An 18,537-nucleotide genomic window follows, 5' to 3' on the forward strand; every position below is an offset into this window, starting at 1 on the left:
CTGAGCATTTGCAGTCCGCTCAGACCGGCGTATATGCCAGTAATTTGCGCACAATCCCTTAGCGGGACCGACATTGCGCACGCGCCCGAAGCTCATGCCGACAGCGGCGCGTAGGACGTTTCCCTGGCTCCGCCATAAAGCCGAAAGAGGGAACCGCGAGGATGCGTCCACGTGGCTTCTTGCTCGCCTTGCTGTCAGCCCGTCGCTCTCATCTCCATAGGGGACTCCATGGCGCTCAAGGAATGTGGAATGTGTGCATAGTTCCCTGCAGTGCGTCGACGCACGAAATCTGAGCCGAGCGGAAAACGACGCTCTGCTAGACCTGTCTATCGAAAAATTACAAACGTAACCAGCGATTCAAATGGATAAAATAACACACGCGCGCCTGCATGCGTCCACAAATTGAGCCCTTTGTTTCCCTTTATTCGTCTCGCTGGTATTAAACTGCATATAATCTTCTAAAAGTGCATTAGCGTTCTAGTTATGGGATCGTGCCGAGCAACTACTAGAGGGACATTTTATTTTATAGCTCCATTTCATGGATTGAGACCTCGAAAGCGGTGGTATAGTCTAAGAATTTCCTTTAAGCAGACTACGACTTCACTTCGCTGCTCGGATCCAATTTTCGGAATAGCAACATGTGCTCTAAAGTGACGACTACAAAACAGCAATTTAGTGAATATTCTCTTTACGCAGATACTTGGAAATTGCGATTTATCATGCAGGAAATTTCCGCGCCTCTTCCAGCAATTCGCCTGAAATGGCGGAACAACGCTACACCTGTCCCAATCGATCTTTTAAGAAGGCTATGCAGCCTTTAAGGAATAGAGAGAGAGAAAGAAACAGACAGGTAGTGGACACGGATGTATTGCCGTAAGCACCGTCGTACTTTACTGTACCAGCTATTTGAAACTGGATTATAGATTTTTTTTAACGCTGGTTTGGCCAATACGCTTTGATAACGACATCTCCTTATCTGCCGCGGCGTCTTAGTGTCTACGGCGTTCTGCGGCTGAGCACGAGGTCGCTGGCTCGATTCCCTGCCAAGGCAGCCTCATTCAGATGGGAGCGGAATGCCAAAATGCTTGCGTACCGTATACTTGGAGCGCACATCAAAAAATTCCCAACTGATCAAAATTACCCCGTATCTCTCCCCTACGGCATCCGCGATAGCTCACTGTATAGCTTCACGACTTCAATCCCCACGTGGTTCTTTGTAGTTTTTTCTTTCTTTTTACTTCACAATTTTTTCCGGCTTTTATGCCATCCGTGCTGAACGTTTGTATTTGTTTGTCATCATGGCCCTTTCTCGTTTGCCACCGGCTCTTTGCTGCCTTTAAGTCTTTGTTTAATGTATCGCGCGCGCCACAAATTCATTGGAATTCAGCGCTTCGTGCGTCCGGTTTGTCTGTTCGCGCCTGTGCACTGTTCCACTTTGCATCTCAAAGTCATCCTTATAGGGCCAGCGGTGACAGCGGCAACTCGAGGAAAATTCGATACTACGAAGCGAATGCCTTGCGTGGGAGCGTCACAAACGATTGCGTGGTGAAATTTCCCAAACACGAAATATTGCACCCACACACAAAAAAAAGAGAGCGGGAGCGAGAAAGGCAAAACTGTGATCGCCCATATTCCCTTCCGTGTGAGCCCGGCCGCCAAAAATGCTGGCACGTGCATGAACCTCGCGCCGACGCGACGTGTATGTGCACAGCGTCCCGCATTTTTAGCTATATCGCGCAAGAACGCTATAATACGGTCGTACGTCGTCCTGAAGGGAACATCGCATTAGACGACTCTTGCACTTGAGAGTGCTTAGTGCACTTGAGAGTACTTCTGCCGGTATCGCTGATTATCGCCGCTTAAAGGCGCTAAAGTGACGAGTGATGGACGCTCGCGCGATATATAGCTAAAAATACGGGAGTCTGTACACCAAGGCCACCGTGCATTTACAAGTCCCGCTTCACCAGAAGTCGAACTCTCGAGAGGTTTCGCTAGTAAGAGGTCCTTGGCATTGATTTCTCTATGAATATTTCGCCATGACTATTGGCCTGCTCTTGAGTATAGACGATCTGATTTCTGGATCCGCACCCAGACTTTCTTCTGCGCTTCGTGGCTGCATTCGGAGATCCCTCAACTAGGTAATTAACTAAGAGAACTGCGCAGCTAGCCGCTGGCCAGAAAATTGGTCCGCCAGGCTGTCCCGGCATGAATGACACATTCCAGAATGTAACTGTGGATAGAAAATAATAAAAAAATAGGTTGAGATAAATATTGATAATAAGATCTGCAAAAATAGTATCGTTTCATGCGCAAACCTAGAAACAGACGGATCCGTTTCAGTACTAGTTTGCACTGAGCGTAGAAGAAAGTACAGTATCACCGACTGTTCTTATTTATTTATTTATTTATTTATTTATTTATTTATTTATTTATTTATTTATTTATTTATTATACCCTCAAGGTAGAGTGGTACATTGCAGAGAGGCGGGGCAAGGTGAGTACAGAGGCAAATAACATATACTTGATTATATAAAAATTACAAATAAGCAGAAACTTTCAAAGAAGAGGTCAAAAGGTGAACGCGCGGAAGTCAACAATGAATAAAATCGCTACCTTTCACGATGTCTTACTTACTAGAGAAATGGACAGGCTGAGCAAACATTTACACGCAGCCCCGAGCTACCAAAAAAGAAAAGAAAAAGAAATGACGCACACGGGCGTTGACTGCCACATACGCCGAAAACAAAACCGCCAGTGTCGCGCCGCCGGGCAGGCCGAAAGGCCACGCGGCCCTCTAACAAAAAGAGCGCTGCTCCTGAAACGTATCCGCGCCACTCTTCCAATTTATCTAATTACGCGACAGCAGCCGACCAAATTGGTTCTCACTTCAAAGTACATATCCGCCACCGTCATCTCTCCACAAACTCCTGCAAGCGCGCGCGCAACACGCGAACAGCCTATCGTCGAGGCCTCTACAACATACTGAGCCCGCGGATAACTCGGCGTGGTTGTCTTTTCCCTGCCAGCACCGCCTCCTGTTTCCCGTTTTCCGCGCGGAAGAAACTCGCCCACAGCGTGTCAGCGTGCAACACACAAGACGCGACGCCGACCTCTCGCGCGTGTTTGCCTCGGTTCGGCTGTTGCACACGCGTGCGACTAGCGTGAAAGAAGAAGGAGCGCAAACTCCCTCTACCGCGCGCCCAGTGCTTCTCCTCCAGTGCACGCCTTTCTTCTTCCTTCTCTGCCGTCACTCACACGGCGGCGAACAAATAGGAGCGAAACGAAACCGACAGCCCCGACGGGGAAGCGAAGGCACGCGCCACGCACTCATCCTTAGTCACCTCGTTCCACGTTAGCCCCGGCTTCCTCCTCCTCCTCCGCGCATCGCTTCGCTCTCGCGTTGCAAGATGCGCGCGTCGGGTGAAGTGGTGGGGGCAAAGCAGAAGCGCTTCTCCCCCGGCCTGTCTTCCTCCTCCCGTCGTCCATTCTTCTCGCTCCTTCTGTCAACACAGCCCGAGACGCGGCACCGAGAAAAAGGCGACAGGGCCGTCTCCACTCCGCACACACGCAGCGCGGTGATGAATCCGCGGCGAGCCGACGTGCGCGTACGGCGCTCGGGAGAAGCCCCAGGCGGCGGGAGACAGGGCCAGTGAGGCAGGAGGGAGGGAGGAGCTGCACTCCTTCAACAATGTGCCGAGCGAGGCGGAGGAAGGAGACGCGTGCAACGCCGCACTCCCTTCCGCGATATTTTTCCTCTTTTTTTTTTCGCCTTTAGACGTTTTTCTTTCACGCTCTCACCCTCCCGTGCAATCCGCGCCCTCGCGAACCCTGTTCTTGGTCGCCTCCACCCGGACACCCACCCTCTTTTTTACCCACCGACGCCCGGAGACCTCATCGCTTTCTGCGGCGTGTGCCTGTTTCCTGGGACTCTCTCTTTCGGTCTCTGAGAGGCGCCTCAATCTGACAGCCCTCTCGAGAGACGACAGCGCATAAGGGAAGAAAGAAAAGAACCCGCGTGCCACCCCGACCGCCACTGCTCGACCGCCGTGCACTGCCGGTCGCCGCAGAGCCTTAGCTGCTTCTTCGCTTAGAACCCTGTAATGCTCCCTCAATCCCAGCATCACAGCGAACCCCCCTCACCTCCCCTCCATCCTGGCGGCCCCCTATGTGCACCCTTCACCTTGTCCGTGGTCTTCTCTTTTTGTCTCGACTCGGGAAAGAACGCCTTCGTTTTATCTCCCGCTCTTCTCGGGCACTCGGAGAACCACCCCGTAATCAAAACAAACAAAGCGGCTGGGACGACGAACGGCAGAGCCGGGAGGCTTCCGTGCTCTCCCGTACAAAACCCTCTTTCCCGGCAGCAGTCTCGCGCACGCCTCTCTCTCGAGCCTTTCTTCTCGTCTTAGACGAGAAACACACGCACACACGTGGAGGTAGAAGGAGTGCCCGGTCGAGGCTCCCGGCTCGGTCAACTTTGCCCGAAACCGACACAGTAGTACATAAAGAGGCAATCCCCGCGCACCATTTTCTCGCGCCTTCTCGATCTCGGGAACCCAGCGGTGCCCGACAACGAAGGAACCCGATGTCGCGACCCTCTCCCCACTGAACGCGGGAGAGCGTGCCGTCATCGGGGAAGGGTAGACGAGCGTGCCTTCATCGGGAAACTGACGCACGCACACGCTGCTCGCAACCTGCTCTCCAGTCGAGGGGAAACCGCCCACGCTACTATATAGAGCCCGACTTGGCTACCGCGGCAGGAAGCGCCGCCGGTGTACCTCTTCTCCCTACGTTCCAACTTACAGCGGGGAAAACAAAAACACGTTCTTTTCCCCAAGCAGCCGCGATCCATTCCTGCTGCCTCGTAGGGAGAGAGAGAGAGAAAGGAAGGAGCAACAAAAACGGGAAGGCCGAATATAAAGGAGGCCAGTGCCTCGGCCACTCTCCTCCACACGCTTCGCAAGCGCGAGAAAGCGAAACGAAAAAAAAAGAGGCGAAAGGGAAGACGCAACAGAGAAGGCGCCTCCTGCAATCTGAAACTCGACTCCAGAGCTCTTCTCTCTCGCGCTCCATCCTCCAGGAAATGGGGAGCATTGGAAAGAAAAAGAAAGAACGAAAGCCCCCGTATAAAAGGACCGCAAGAACACAAAGAAAGCCAGACCACCGCCTTTCCCGCTTGCTTGCCGACTCGAGCGCTGTCTTCTTCTTGCCCTTTTTTTCCTTTTCGCTTCCCTTGCGTCTGCCCTTCTCTCCCCCTCCTACCGGTACACTCTTCCCATTCACATAACACTATATGCGACGTTTCCCAGACGCCTCTTATGTGGCGACGCCGCTTATAAGGCATCTGCTTTCGCAATACCGCTTCTTCTCCCCACGAAGCTTGCGCCTTTCCCCCATACCTCATTTCCGCAGTTTTTTGTTCCTTTCTTCCTCCTCAATTCACTTCAACTCCGCTTTTTTTTGGATCTCGGCACTTGCCGAGACATTGTTCGCGTTTCCAAAGTACACTGCGCGACATTTCGCGGTCGCTTTCTAAGCGGAGCAGCCGCTTATAGTGATACTTCCTCGAGTTGTCCCTTCTTCGTTTATTTTGTTATGCCATTCCCTCTCTCTCTTCGTCCCTTCAGCACACTTGCTGTAACCTTTCTCGGGCCATCCCTCCGCTGCGCTTCTCTTTTACACGTGCCTCTCCCGCCCGGTCACTTTTCCTTTTTTTTCCATCGCCGCCGGCATTTGCTTCCCTCCTTCATCTTTTGTATTTGCGCTTCCCTCAGTGACCGCGGCGCTTTCCCGCACACCGACCGACCAATGAGGGCGCTTCGGTGGCGCGCCCGGCTGCTACCGCGCGTGTCACACTCTCCGTGATGGTAGGCTGGGCGCGGCGGTAGAGGTGGGGGAGGAGGGCGAGAACAGCTTCGCTTCTTTTCTGTTTCGCGCGCTCGCTCACGGCGCGGAGGGAGCGAGAGAGAAAGGGGCCCGAGGTTTGTCGGTGGCGCGAAGCGAAAGCGGCGAGTCGACGTGTTCCTCTCGTCGCGGTTGCGCCGCCGCCGCCTGTGACGCCTCGGCTCAACTGCTGATCGACAGCGGGATCGTGGTCGCGGCCGCCCGCTACACACACACTCCTTCGCTCCGCCACTGTGGGAACAGCACGAGGGAAGCGCGGCGGCGCTGTCGTTCCGTGCTCTCTGCGGGGCCGCGTGTGGCGCGTTGTGCTGGCAAGGTCCTCGCTCGCCTCCTTCCCCCCCTTCAAGTTGCTGGCTTCCCCGCCTGGTCTGCCGCACTCCCCGCTCCTTGTTCTGTCAGCGGCTGCTGCTGCTGTTTCTGGACCAAAGTCAGCTTCGGTCGCTACGGTGGATCTTTCCTCGACGTCGTCTTCCTCGTCGTCGGCGGTCACAGGGGGAGACTCGCCGTCCTCGTCGTCGTCAAAGGTGAGCGCCGGTCGACGGACACCCGTCGCCGTCGTCAGTGTGCTCGTGCGTGTGCCAGCGGAGGAAAAAGATTGCCGCGGCGATCTTTTTCTTCCTCTCGTTTCTCCGCGCGCTCTTCTCGGACGTTTCCTGTTTCTGATGCGCGTTTCGCCGTGTTCTACATTAGTTGAGCGTTTCTTTTCTGTTTCTTTTCTCTCTTTTTTTTGCTTTCATTCCTATGCAGCTGCTTTTCTTTTCTACTTGCTGCTACACCTTTCTTAAGGCACGAAGAAAGAATTGCATCCCTGGTTTCGTTCTTTTTCAATTTGTGTGTGTTTGTGTGTTATGTCCAGCATATTTTACTTGAGACATGACTAACTCCCATCTGCCAGGGTAGATCCGCGTGCTCCTTTAACATCACCGATCTAGCACCAACCACTCTGCTTTCCTTTCACTTTCCATTCATTCATTCATTTTGTTTACTTTTTCACTGCAAGTGACTAATTGGAATTCAACTGAATGTCGTTGCTCTGGGAGAAATGATACACGTTACCATAAAATCTCTGTGAAATGTTCACGTTGATATTCCACCGACTGGTGCCTGCACGAAGAGACACCTTGTATTGTAGGCAACATAAGCGGATGGACACATCACTACACGATTATACACTTCATATAGTCGGCTGTTTTAAAGGCAGAAGATTCGTTCGTGGATCAACTCATCTGCGTTTGCTAGAGCGACATGCTTGGCTGCACAGAGTGAACTACTCTAAACTCTTACGCTTCAAAGGGAAGGCTCATTTGGCCTATCTTTTGCTGTTTTATTGGACAAGGATTCCGCTTACACCTTTTTTTAAATATTTATTTGAACCATATATAAAAGCGCAATGAAGTGGATTACGGAAGCAGCTGAAGTACAAATCATTACGAGCAAATCGGCGTCATCTGGACGAATCTGTGTTCACGCTTCATTTACAGCATGTACAAATAAATATATGTCACCAGAATAGAGAATACAAAGAGGAAGCATGGTCAGGTTAATGAAGACAAGTTCTGGTTACCTACGCTAATCTAATTAAATTTGCTACAGTTTGTGTTTTATGACAACGTTTTACGTAGAATAGCCCACTAATCACGCCCCAGTTCCACAATATCGCTTTTTCAAGCGAGACTTGTTATAACTCACCGATTTCGGTGGCGACCATGTACGCACAAAATTATCATCATCAGAATTGGCTCGAGCGTCGTCGTCTTCTTCCACAGCTGGCTTCTTAGCGCCCCTCGGCACGCGCTAGTGCAACTGCTTCCGCGTTCGCTGTTGTCGACTGCTTCCACAGCTGGCTGCGTTGTCAATAATCATTCCAGCGTAGAATTTCACTTTTCTGTCGTCGTAATGGGGAGGCAGCGTTTACGGGGCTATGAGTCATTGCTTAAGGGGGTATGAGCCATTCATTGTCTTACGTAACGGACAGATCTAATTTTAACGCGACAGCGTTAAAGGCCCCGTATCGCAGAAAATCCGGCGTCGGCAACCGGCGTCGGCGTGCGATGTAAATACTGTCCAAGTTGGTTGCCGGGAAAAATGTTTGTTTACTTGTAGAAAAGCGTGTGGTCAACTGCGATATATATATATATATATATATATATATATATATAATTTGCAGAATCTTGGCCAATGCCTTCATGCAGTAGGCATTGAAATTTTCAAAAATTTGTCCATATTGCCACATTCCCTGTAATGCACGGACTTACACTTTACCCGTTATGTCTGAGTACGGATACGGATACGAAGAACTTTATTCAAAGCATCCTGAGAAGCGCGCCCCTTAGGGCGACACGGTAGTGTCTCAGTAGAGAGAAATTTATTGGGATAACAACGGGTGAAGTCGCATATTGTATCAGGGCAGGTGCTACTGGTCTGATCACCAGGTACTTTTCAGTATTCCTTGTTATATGTGCGTTCAAATTTTGTTTGGATAACCTGTTGACTGGTGAAAGCTGGATACCTTGTCGTGGTGGACTTAGGGATTATCACTGAGTAGTTGGGCTGGGTCTACCGGAATGGAATACCGATAAACACATTTGAAGTGCGCCAGCGGGTGGCGGAGGAAATCATCCCCAACCACTCCGACCGCGCAGGCCCTCCACGTGGTGCATGGTTTGGTGAACAAAATTAAATTTCTCACAGTGAAATCCGTCAGAAAAATGTTAAAGTACGACTTTACCATTTGGCGTCGGATTCGCCTTCGGATTGTTTACTAATCGGCGTCAGATTGTAATTTGAATGTACCAGAAAACCTAATTCTGCTACGAGGAAACTCAAACACAAACCCCTTTTCCAGCATTTCTACGAGACCTACAGCCGCGCGTTCGGGTACTTGCGAAAATGATATCCAGATGGCGCTCGCATCCTAGGCAGGTCGAATTGGGACTTCGCCTGCTAATTCGTTTTGGACACGTGCGCGCGTCGGGGAAATAGCAAACAATTCATAAAATAATAAAACAAGGTGCTACGGCCTTCACATTTTAATATGACCACTTTTATTGCCCCTGAAAAAACGTCTTTTCAGCAATGCATTTCTGTTTAAAAGTGAAGCCGAATTTAAGGGGATCGGTGTAAGCTTCGTCTTTGTAAGCTGGCTTTCCCACGTTCAGTGTTGCAGTGAATGAAGCCTACTTGCCGTATGCGAACGATGCGATGCGAACGGTTCCCGATAACGCTATCGCGTTCTACTCTTAAAGGCGAAGCTTAAGCGACCTCTAATTTTTGAAGCAATTTCATGGAAATCCATCCAGAATGAATGCACTCGGGAAAGGGCTCGTAGTCGACGTGCCAATTCTAGCGTGATGGCTTCCGAAGCCCAGGCGAAACTTCAGCGAAGAGTCGCGGACCCCGAGTAGCGAGAGCGCGATGTTGAGGCCAAACGTCAGCGAGGAGCCGCCGACTCCGAGTGGCGGGAGCGCGATGTTGAGGCCAGACGTCAGCATCCTCTTGCCCTCCAGGGACCTGACAACGGTGGTGCACGCGTCGGCAATGCTAGCGCCAACATCCCCGGTGCGACGGCCAAGTTTCAACGCGACTTTGTCAACCGGAACTTCAGAGCCAGCTGCAGTGCGTATGACTGGTTGTGGTTCGAGCACAACGTGGTACTCGTCAGTGCACTTCGTTCGGAGAAACACCGAGGAAACACACGACAAGCTTCGCTTACCCCCAGGGGCTACTGATTTTTTATTCATAAAGCGTTTTTCTCCTGCTTGTTGTTGCTACATAGCGTATGAAATATTTTCCCGTTAAATATGAACCAGCGTGATCATCTTCTTTTTAATACATGTATAATTTTAAACGCGTGAATGTTCCCCGACTTTATAAAGGCAGAGCTGTACGCGTGTTTTTTATGGGGAAAACGCGACGCTCGTAACTTTTCGAAGCCATTGCCCATTGCAGTGGCCCCTTAAAAGCTGGCTTTTTTACAATAAGACTCTTTGTGGGGCGAAGCCCATTTTCGCAAATAATTTTTAGCGGGCGACATTCTTTCTACCACACGCCACTACAGCAACGGCAAGCGTTGCTTAGAGGAAATGAAGACACGTCAGCCGGTACCTAACTTGTACGATCTTTATTCTAATCATCTTTTCATCCTCCAGAGTTTAATGTAATGCGAGCACAGCACAATAACACTTCAAATGTGTTTATCGGTATTCCATTCCGGTAGACCCAGCCCAACTACTCAGTGATAATCCCTAAGTCCACCACGACAAGGTATCCAGCTTTCACCAGTCAACACGTTATCCAAACAAAATTTGAACGCACATATAACAAGGAATACTGAAAAGTACCTGGTGAACAGACCAGTAGCACCTGCCCTGATACATTATGCGACTTCACCCGTTGTTATCCCAATAAATTTCTTTCTACTGAGACACTACCGTGTCGCCCTAAGGGGCGCGCTTCTCAGGATGCTTTGAATAAAGTTCTTCGTATCTGTATCCGTACTGAGACATAACGGGTAAAGTGTAAGTCCGTGCATTACAGGGAATGTGGCAATATGGACAAATTTTTGAAAATTTCAATACCTACTGCATGAAGGCATTGGCAAAGATTCTGCAAATTATATATATATATATATATATATATATATCGCAGGTGACCACACGCTTTTCTACAAGTAAACAAAGCATGACATTAAGCATGCTGAATTTTTGGCATGTCGTGTACCTACTGTCTAATGGCGCATCTAACCGTACGCGCGTCGCATGCTTAACGCTGGTGTCAATCACAGTGTTCAGCAACGTTGCAGCCGGCAGATAAACTAGGATGTACCGGATTAGGAAGTGTAAAAGGGAACTTTAGGCGTAGCCAAAGCAAACGGAAACTTCTTTTAGTTGAGCGAAAAGCAGTTGGAAACGAGTAGAGTTACCGAATGCATTGGAAAGAAGCACGAACGATATATGTGCTTAATATCCGTCCTCTCCGTGTGGCACCAAGAATTTCTTCTTAAGTTTTTTTTTTGTACTCCAGAATGAGATGCACTTTTTACTTTAGCTTTTATATCGGTTTTATAGCAGTAAAGGGAAAGGGTTGGTTTCTTTTTTTACCTAATTTTCAACCAGGAGAGCTACTTTCCTTCGCGTGCAGTTGAAATCAGTTTGCGTAGGGAACACGTGAACCTTTAAATATGTTCTCAATAATGGTCTACGAAGTGTTCGGCGAGTGCTGGGTCTTTTGGCACGCCGCGTTGCCCGCCAGTCAAGGAGATTTGACGACCGGACCACATCTGCAACTTTCGTTCCCGGCATAAGCATGAACTGGGGCTGCGTATTCGTAAGGCTTCCCGTGGTCGTAAAACCGCACAAACAGGTCGGAAAGACGTCGGGATTTGTGGGAAACATGTACCTATCACAGAGGAACTCGCTTTTCTTCTGCGCTTAACCTAGGTGTTTAATGTCAGTGACCCATCTCTGTATCTTCAATTGCGAACGGATTGTTATGATGTAAGTGAATTAATGAACGTTTTCTTGACTGAAGATGACCCATTGGTCTTCACCATTACATAAAAGGTTGAATAATTCGCCTCAGAAGGAGAAATTTTCAGACAAGGAGAGAAAATGGTCACTGACTAGTCTTCCTCATCCCATCAAATAAGGAAGGCCTTGTGGAAATGTTCGCGCAACAAACTTGAAAGTGTTCAGGCCTTTACACTGGGCAGTCTTAACCAGCTTTATTCAAGCTATGTGATGTACCTTTTATTGGCCCATTTAAGGGCTTTACATTCGAGTGCTATATGTGAGGAGTTAGAGCTAACAGCTGCTTCTTTACAAACGCAACGATGTTACGTTCATGGCGTCTGTTCTTTTTTCGTCCGTAGCGCGATGCACATCGAAGGTCAGGAGGCTAATATCAACTCGTTCAGTTTCTCTAGATGGCACCCAGAGACTATTCTGCCGCCAACGGCGTTATTTATAAAAAAAGAACAACTTTATCCACTGGATGCTTGATATTCTGGCTTCTGAAAAGCCGCGCCACGAAGAATCACTTGTCTCTAAAATGTACTCACCAGAATTATTTTTTGCACCCATATAACCAACAATGAACATCCAAATATGCCGCCAAGATTCCGCAAATTTTTCTGTATGCGCGCGCACCTTCTATCTCTCGCAACGTATTCTAAATATCAAGATCCTGCAAGGTCCACCCATCACATAAATGCAGCACAAAAGAAGCAATTTAACCTCCTATCTTGAGGTCCTATCAGGGGTAACCTGTCATATCGCTACCGCTTACATGACGTTCTTCTCTGGGGACGCCTAGAATTTCGTAAGGTTCACCATCTAACCATTGCAAGACAGCCCCATGTGTTTTATAATCCTCACGTCCTGATTGTTACCGATATTACGTCTTGTATAGGACGCCAGTGATGAACGCTGTGCTTCAATAACTTGCTGAAAGCTGCGTGTGTAGTTTCTAGCGCAGTTTTCTCTCCGGGCTTTGATTTTTAATGGTTGTGCGCACTTTGCTGTTATTAAATGCAAATATCCAACTCATTGAAAGCACAGTGCGCAAACGTTAACTTTAAAGAAACTACGCAAAGATTTGACTAAACTGTAAGAATTGTGTTATTAGCACTAACACGCACACACACATTCAAGTGGAGCGAGCAAATCACTGTGCTATTAGTTTCTTCGTTCATCGATCCTATAATTCATCTATACATTTATTGTCACACAGCGCATTGTATCTTCACAAGCTAAGTTGGTTGTATAAAAGGAGGGAAAAAAACTTTTTTTTTTTGAGAAACCACGGGACATTCGAGAATATGTGACGCTGTCACAATAGATGTGAAATAGGGGGCCATAAGCCTCACGCTCAATCGGCGCATAGCGCGTTTTGCTCTTGGATTTGTGCCTCTGGCAAAGCCAGTAGCTACAGGAAACATGGCGATGCCCATCGCTTCACTAAGCATTCGCCTCTTTTCTTTTAATGTCTCTTACGATCACGCACGACAAATTGACGATACAATGGGTTTTCACTTTCTGTCCTCTCTCGAGCACGATAAGCTTTATTAGCAATGACTATTTGGATAGTTGGTCTTGCATTCTAGCCAGAGTACGTTATCCCAAATTACTTCACCAGATACATACACGACGTTTTCCCGTGTCTGTTTTGTGTTTGTGCCAATACAGGTACTTCCCGCTAACACCATAATTAGCTTAACAGAACGTCTTCTTGGGCATGTTGGCGGGGCTTACTAAACATAGTTTTACGGAGCTAGATGGCACGTACAAAAGGGCACACACACAAGGTGCCTTTTGTTTGCGTGTATGTGTATTTCCTTTTTTAAGTCCCTACTAGTGCCCAAAGATCACGTTTAATAAACCCTAATTAGAACGCACGCTAATTTTGTTAAATAAGATTGCGCTTAGATTTGGCACACGACTATTCTGTCCCAAGGTGCTTCAACTACAATTAGTGTTTAGCATGTGATGCATCAGCTGCGCACAACGACGTCGTGTCACACTCACTCATTCTAGTGGACCCGGTTCTTGGTGTTCTCATGTTGCTATATGGTTGAGCGCTGTTGTCAGAATTTCCAAGACCCGCGTCCCATTTTAGACGATGCGCTGTTCTCACCAAGCCTACAACAGGAAAGTGGGCTTTTCCCCGGGGAGTACATTGCTGTGGAGAAGCCGACTTCAACGATGTCTGCTATATTCATCGGACGTTTAAACGACGGGGTTCGAAACGAATTCATAATTATTGGCGGCCAAAAGTTACAGCAGTCACGGAGATCAGAAAATTTGCAATTATTACCCACTGAGACCATTATTCACACAAGGTTTCTTGGTCTGAGTGAAAAAAAGAACAGTCACCAAAATTCAGAGTTTGCTGCAAACTGAACAACTCCAGGTGCTGAAGATTATTTCACTCCGCTCCCCAGCCATCTTTTATTACGAAGCCTCTTGTAGCCCATGTGTACAGTTTAAATGCAAATATTCGTCGCTAACCTATTGCGTCACTCATTATCAGTGTTCTCTCTTCTTTCATTTTCTTTTTTCTTTCGAAGTCGTTTTTTTTTTCAGCGGCGTGTATGGGAACCTGTTCAGAACACAAACGGCAAGCGTTTAATCACACTGAGCACGGCCACATGCAAAAGTACAAAAACTGCTGGCACATCGTATGTAAGCCATTTTATCGAAAAGACGCAACGATGCGGAGGTGCCGTTCGCAACAGTCATTTCCATTTCTGACACGATCGATGAGGTAACTGCCAAAGAGTCCTAGAGTCACGTATCCAAAGTATTGACTTTGTTATGTTCACACGTACCTGCTTGGCTTCATCCAAATGCGTTCACCACTGCTGCTCTGCGGACTCTAAAGGTCATCGTGAAACACTGCGCTCTCCTTTTGCGCTAGCCTTGCTTCCCGGAATCGCTCGAGCGCCTTTTACTTGTCCGTTCACGTGTACTGGGAGGCAGTACTGAATTTCGGTGAGCCTACCAAGCGGCGAGATGGTTCTTGCGCAAATTATTGAAGGAATATGCACAAAAACCGTTGTTGTTGTTGTTTTTTTCGTGACTTGCGAGTTCAAGCTGAAGCATCGTCAAAAAAAGGTATACCATGTCGTTTTATAGCAGCCGGAATGCTTTCGTAATATAATATCTTTAGTGCGAGCAGCTACGTCGCAGTCACATTGCACGCGCGCTTAAGTTCGCAAAATTAGATATTCTCTCTTCTCGATAAATGAGTTGTCGTACTGATAAAACAGATGAGTACGAGCGTACAAGAATTTTTGTAATAATTCCATTGCGGCGTAGCTGGGTGAACGCTTTGATCAGATGCTGCGCCTCAAACGTTATAAGCTGATATACCATGCTTACCACGCAACATGAAGCAATGATGCGGTGGTGTAAGCTACAGGAATTGCTTCGTAAACTTCTAAACTATTCGAGAGCGCCGCCAGTTCAGCCTCCCCTATGAAGACGCTCCAATATTGGCAACCCGCGTGGCTAAAAACCACGTGCCCACAATTTCTTTCAAGTGGGTTAATAAGCTTCCCTGACAACGACGATACAGTGAGGGGCGTTCACAGTTGCCCCGCAAATTGCAATCCCGACCCATGTCTGCGAGTTTTCGTGAAGCCAACATTGAGGTGCATGTGAACGTGCGTTTGTGCCTGTTCGAGGATGCACATTGTGATCACGCTCCGTAATACGCTCAACAGTTATTTGACTGACGACAGCTGGCTGGATTTTTGTTGGTGAAGTAATATACCCGCCTTTTCCTAAGAGCATATGCGTTTCGCGCTTGCCTTCGCGCTCAGTTTTTTTTTTTTTCGCATGTCTTTGGCAATCCAGCAAAAGGGCGCGTCTTCAACCACGACTTCGTTCGCTCTGCCAGGCGGAACCCTTGGGTCAGTGTGTTTGATCCCACTGTCCAACAGCAGGCATGTAAGTTCAAGGCATAACAAAGAATGCCTATATATAACGACAGGAAACGGGAAGAAAAAAAGAAAGAAGAGGAAGTTTGCGCTCTTCAGAAGAAACGATTTTTGGGAGACGGAAATTCCTTGAATATGGGAATTCTTGCGCATCCTTCGGGGCACTCCTGATTTCTAAGAGAAAAAAATAAACAGAAATAAATAAATAATAGCAGTGCTGTAAAAAGTGTGATTGCTCCCTTCTGGACCATCTCTCTTTCTCTATCTTTATTTCACTGCACATATTTTTTTTTCTTCTCCCCGGCGGTAGCGACCGCAGAAATCGTGGATATTGCAAAGCGCGCATTTTTGTCTCTGCGGCAGCGATCGCAGGTGACACGAAAAAACAACGGAAGCGTAAGCGAAATTCCGAGCCCACTTCGCTGTGGCCCTCGCTATACAACATGCCAACGCTGTGATATCGTCGTCCTCTGAAGCGGCCCGAAAAACGCTTGCACCGGCGTCTCTGCTTGAGCGGGTGATGGCAGAGGTTGAAAAAAAAAAAAAATTTGTCAGCGGTAGTCACCCATGTCGGGAACATCAACGTTATCTACCCCCCTTTCTTTTCATCTTTTTCTTTCTTTCTTTCCTTCTCCGCACGGTCTTTCGGCATACTCGCATTTCTCCGAAAAAAAAAAAGCAATAATATTATGAAGTCGCTAACCCCCTGCCATAAGGGACCTCGCAATACCCGAAATATGATTTGTCTTATATGAGAATTACACACTGGTACCGCGTGACTAGATAGCGGGTGATTTGAGAATAATAGCGGTCGACAGCGCGGTTGACCCGATGCGACCCCCGCTTTGAGCCGCAATTTTCTGCCCCAGTCAACGGCTCTTCAGTCAACACTGAAGTTGGCTGACAGCGTGGCAGAGTGCAATGACGGCCACGGCGCACCAGATTGAGACGTCGATGGTCCACGTACCTTTGTTAAATTTCATTGGATATGACTTCGCTTATTGCGCTACAATCTTACCCAACATTTATACTTCAGTTAGCTTGCTTGTTTGTTTCTCTTCCATATTCTGAAATGGGAGGGGATTTATAAGGAAAATGCCCTTTCATTCAGCATTATTTTTATTTTCCTGAAGTACTGCCATCATCCGCTCCGTTGAAGCAACGTACGATTCGTGTCATTTGGCTTGGCACAAACCATATATACTAAATACACAGTACACTTCAGATGTGTGTGTGTGTGTGTGTGTGTGTGCGTGTGTGTGTGTGCGCGTGTGTGCGTGTGCGTGTGTGTGCGTGTGCGTGTGCGTGTGTGTGTGTGTCCGTGTGTGTGTGTGTGTGTGTGCGTGTGTGCGTGTGTGTGTGTGTGTGTGTGCGCGTGTGTGTGTGTGTGTGTGTGTGTGTGTGTGTGTGTGTGTGTGCGTGCGTGTGTGTGTGCGCGCGCGTGTGTGTGTGTGTGTGTGTGTGCGTGTGTGTGTGTGCGTGTGTGTGTGTGCGTGTGTGTGTGTGCGTGTGTGTGTGCGTGTGTGTGTGTGTGTGTGTGTGTGTATGTGTGTGTGTGTGTACGTGTGTGTGTGTGTGTGTGTGTGTGTGCGTGTGTGTGTGTGTACGTGTGTGCGCGCGTGTGTGTGTGTGTGTGTGTGTGTGTGTGTGTTATTGTTTGTTTCACCGCTGATGAGGGTACTGTATGATAAGTGCTGAGTGTACTGTGTTCTCCAAAAACATTAAAAATTCTTCTTCTTGTTATTTTATTATTATTATTATTATTATTATTATTATTATTATTATTATTATTATTATTATTATTATTATTATTATTATTATTATTATTATTATTATGTAGTGGTGTGTTTGATGAAACGCTCATCAGCGAATGCCTTTCAGTATTTCTTCCCCATTGTTGACCTCTATATTTAATAACTCTTTCAATACTTCCACATTCCTTCACATGTGAAAAACTGCTCGTTTGTTTTCTGTATTTAAGTCTGGCTGTAAAACCGATGTCTCGAATTATCGCCCGATTTCTCTTCTATGGGCCAAGTCTAACATTTCTGAGCTCGTTCTTGTCTTTTACTGGGAAGAACTCATTGATTCCGAATCAGCATGGATTTCTCACCGGCCATTCCACTGTCACAAATGTCGCAAGTTTCATGACCCAGATCTCCACGCCAGTACTTCAAAGGAGGCAAGTTGACACCATTTACTGTGACCTCAGCAAAGCTTCTGATGTAGTCATCCCCTCATCGCTTTTGATCAAGCTTACGCACTTTGGTGTTGACTCCTCAATTGTAAATCTCTTGCGCAGCTATCTTCTTGATAGATCATGTTATGCCAAGGTCAATTGCCAAACGTGTTTTTGTTTTTTTCACATGGCAACTAACGGCGACCCTCAAGCATCAGTATTAGGGCCACTCCTTTATAACTCTTTATTAATGACGTTCCTTCCGCTATTCAGAATTCTTCATTCCTTCTATATGCCGATGACATCAAGATTATTAAGGTAATTCATACGTTGATGACTGTCGCATCCGGCAGTCTGCCCTGTTTTCTTTTTCTAAAGGGTGAAAAGACCACACCTTGAATGCTGCTAAGCCCAAAGTCATGATTTTCACACGCAAAACAACAAGCATTTCATTTTCTCATTCTGTAGATTCTGTACCATTGTGTAAGGTCTGTGAGATCAATATCTCAGTGTACTTTTTGATACAGCCTTACACTTTTCTGTTCACACTAAACGCGTTGCATTCGCGGTATGCGCTCTCTTGGCTCTGTTTGCAGACTATCGAGAGAATTCATTTCTCCTACACCGTTCCGCAAGTTGTATACAACAATCTGTCTTCCTCAACTCGAATACTCGTCGATCGTCTCGAATGGCATTTCTAGATCCAACAGTGACATTACAGATCGGGTCCAGAAAAGGTTTATAAGCATATATCATCACCGCTATGCTAACGCGGACACTAGACCTCGTCCTAGCACCGTTGGATTGGTGTCTTTGCCCGTACTTTGCTTCGGACGTAATCGCACTGACCTTGTGTTGCTTTTCAAGTTCCTTCACGGTATTCTCACCTGTCCCGAACTACTCAGTTGTATCATGTTTCGTATTCCGCGCAAGATCACCAGAGAGCATAGACCTCTCCATGTTCCTGCCTGTCATCGCCAACACCCAACTGTCCACAGAATACAGAGTGTTTATAATG

The 18,537-nt window shown here is 47.6% G+C and overlaps 1 protein-coding gene across 1 annotated transcript in view; it reads left to right on the forward strand.

Moving 5' to 3' along the window:
• The first annotated feature begins 6,105 nt into the window (after positions 1-6,105).
• The window catches only part of LOC119437190 (PR domain zinc finger protein 8), an 89,977-nt gene continuing 77,545 nt past the window's right edge, over positions 6,106-18,537 (forward strand). The window contains exon 1 of the mRNA XM_037704248.2: positions 6,106-6,425. The gene's annotated coding sequence lies outside the window, so the exon portion shown is untranslated. The remainder of the gene's footprint in view (positions 6,426-18,537) is intronic.

Source organism: Dermacentor silvarum, chromosome 1 (genome assembly GCF_013339745.2).
Source record: "Dermacentor silvarum isolate Dsil-2018 chromosome 1, BIME_Dsil_1.4, whole genome shotgun sequence".
In the NCBI taxonomy this organism is placed as follows: Eukaryota; Metazoa; Arthropoda; class Arachnida; order Ixodida; family Ixodidae; genus Dermacentor; species Dermacentor silvarum.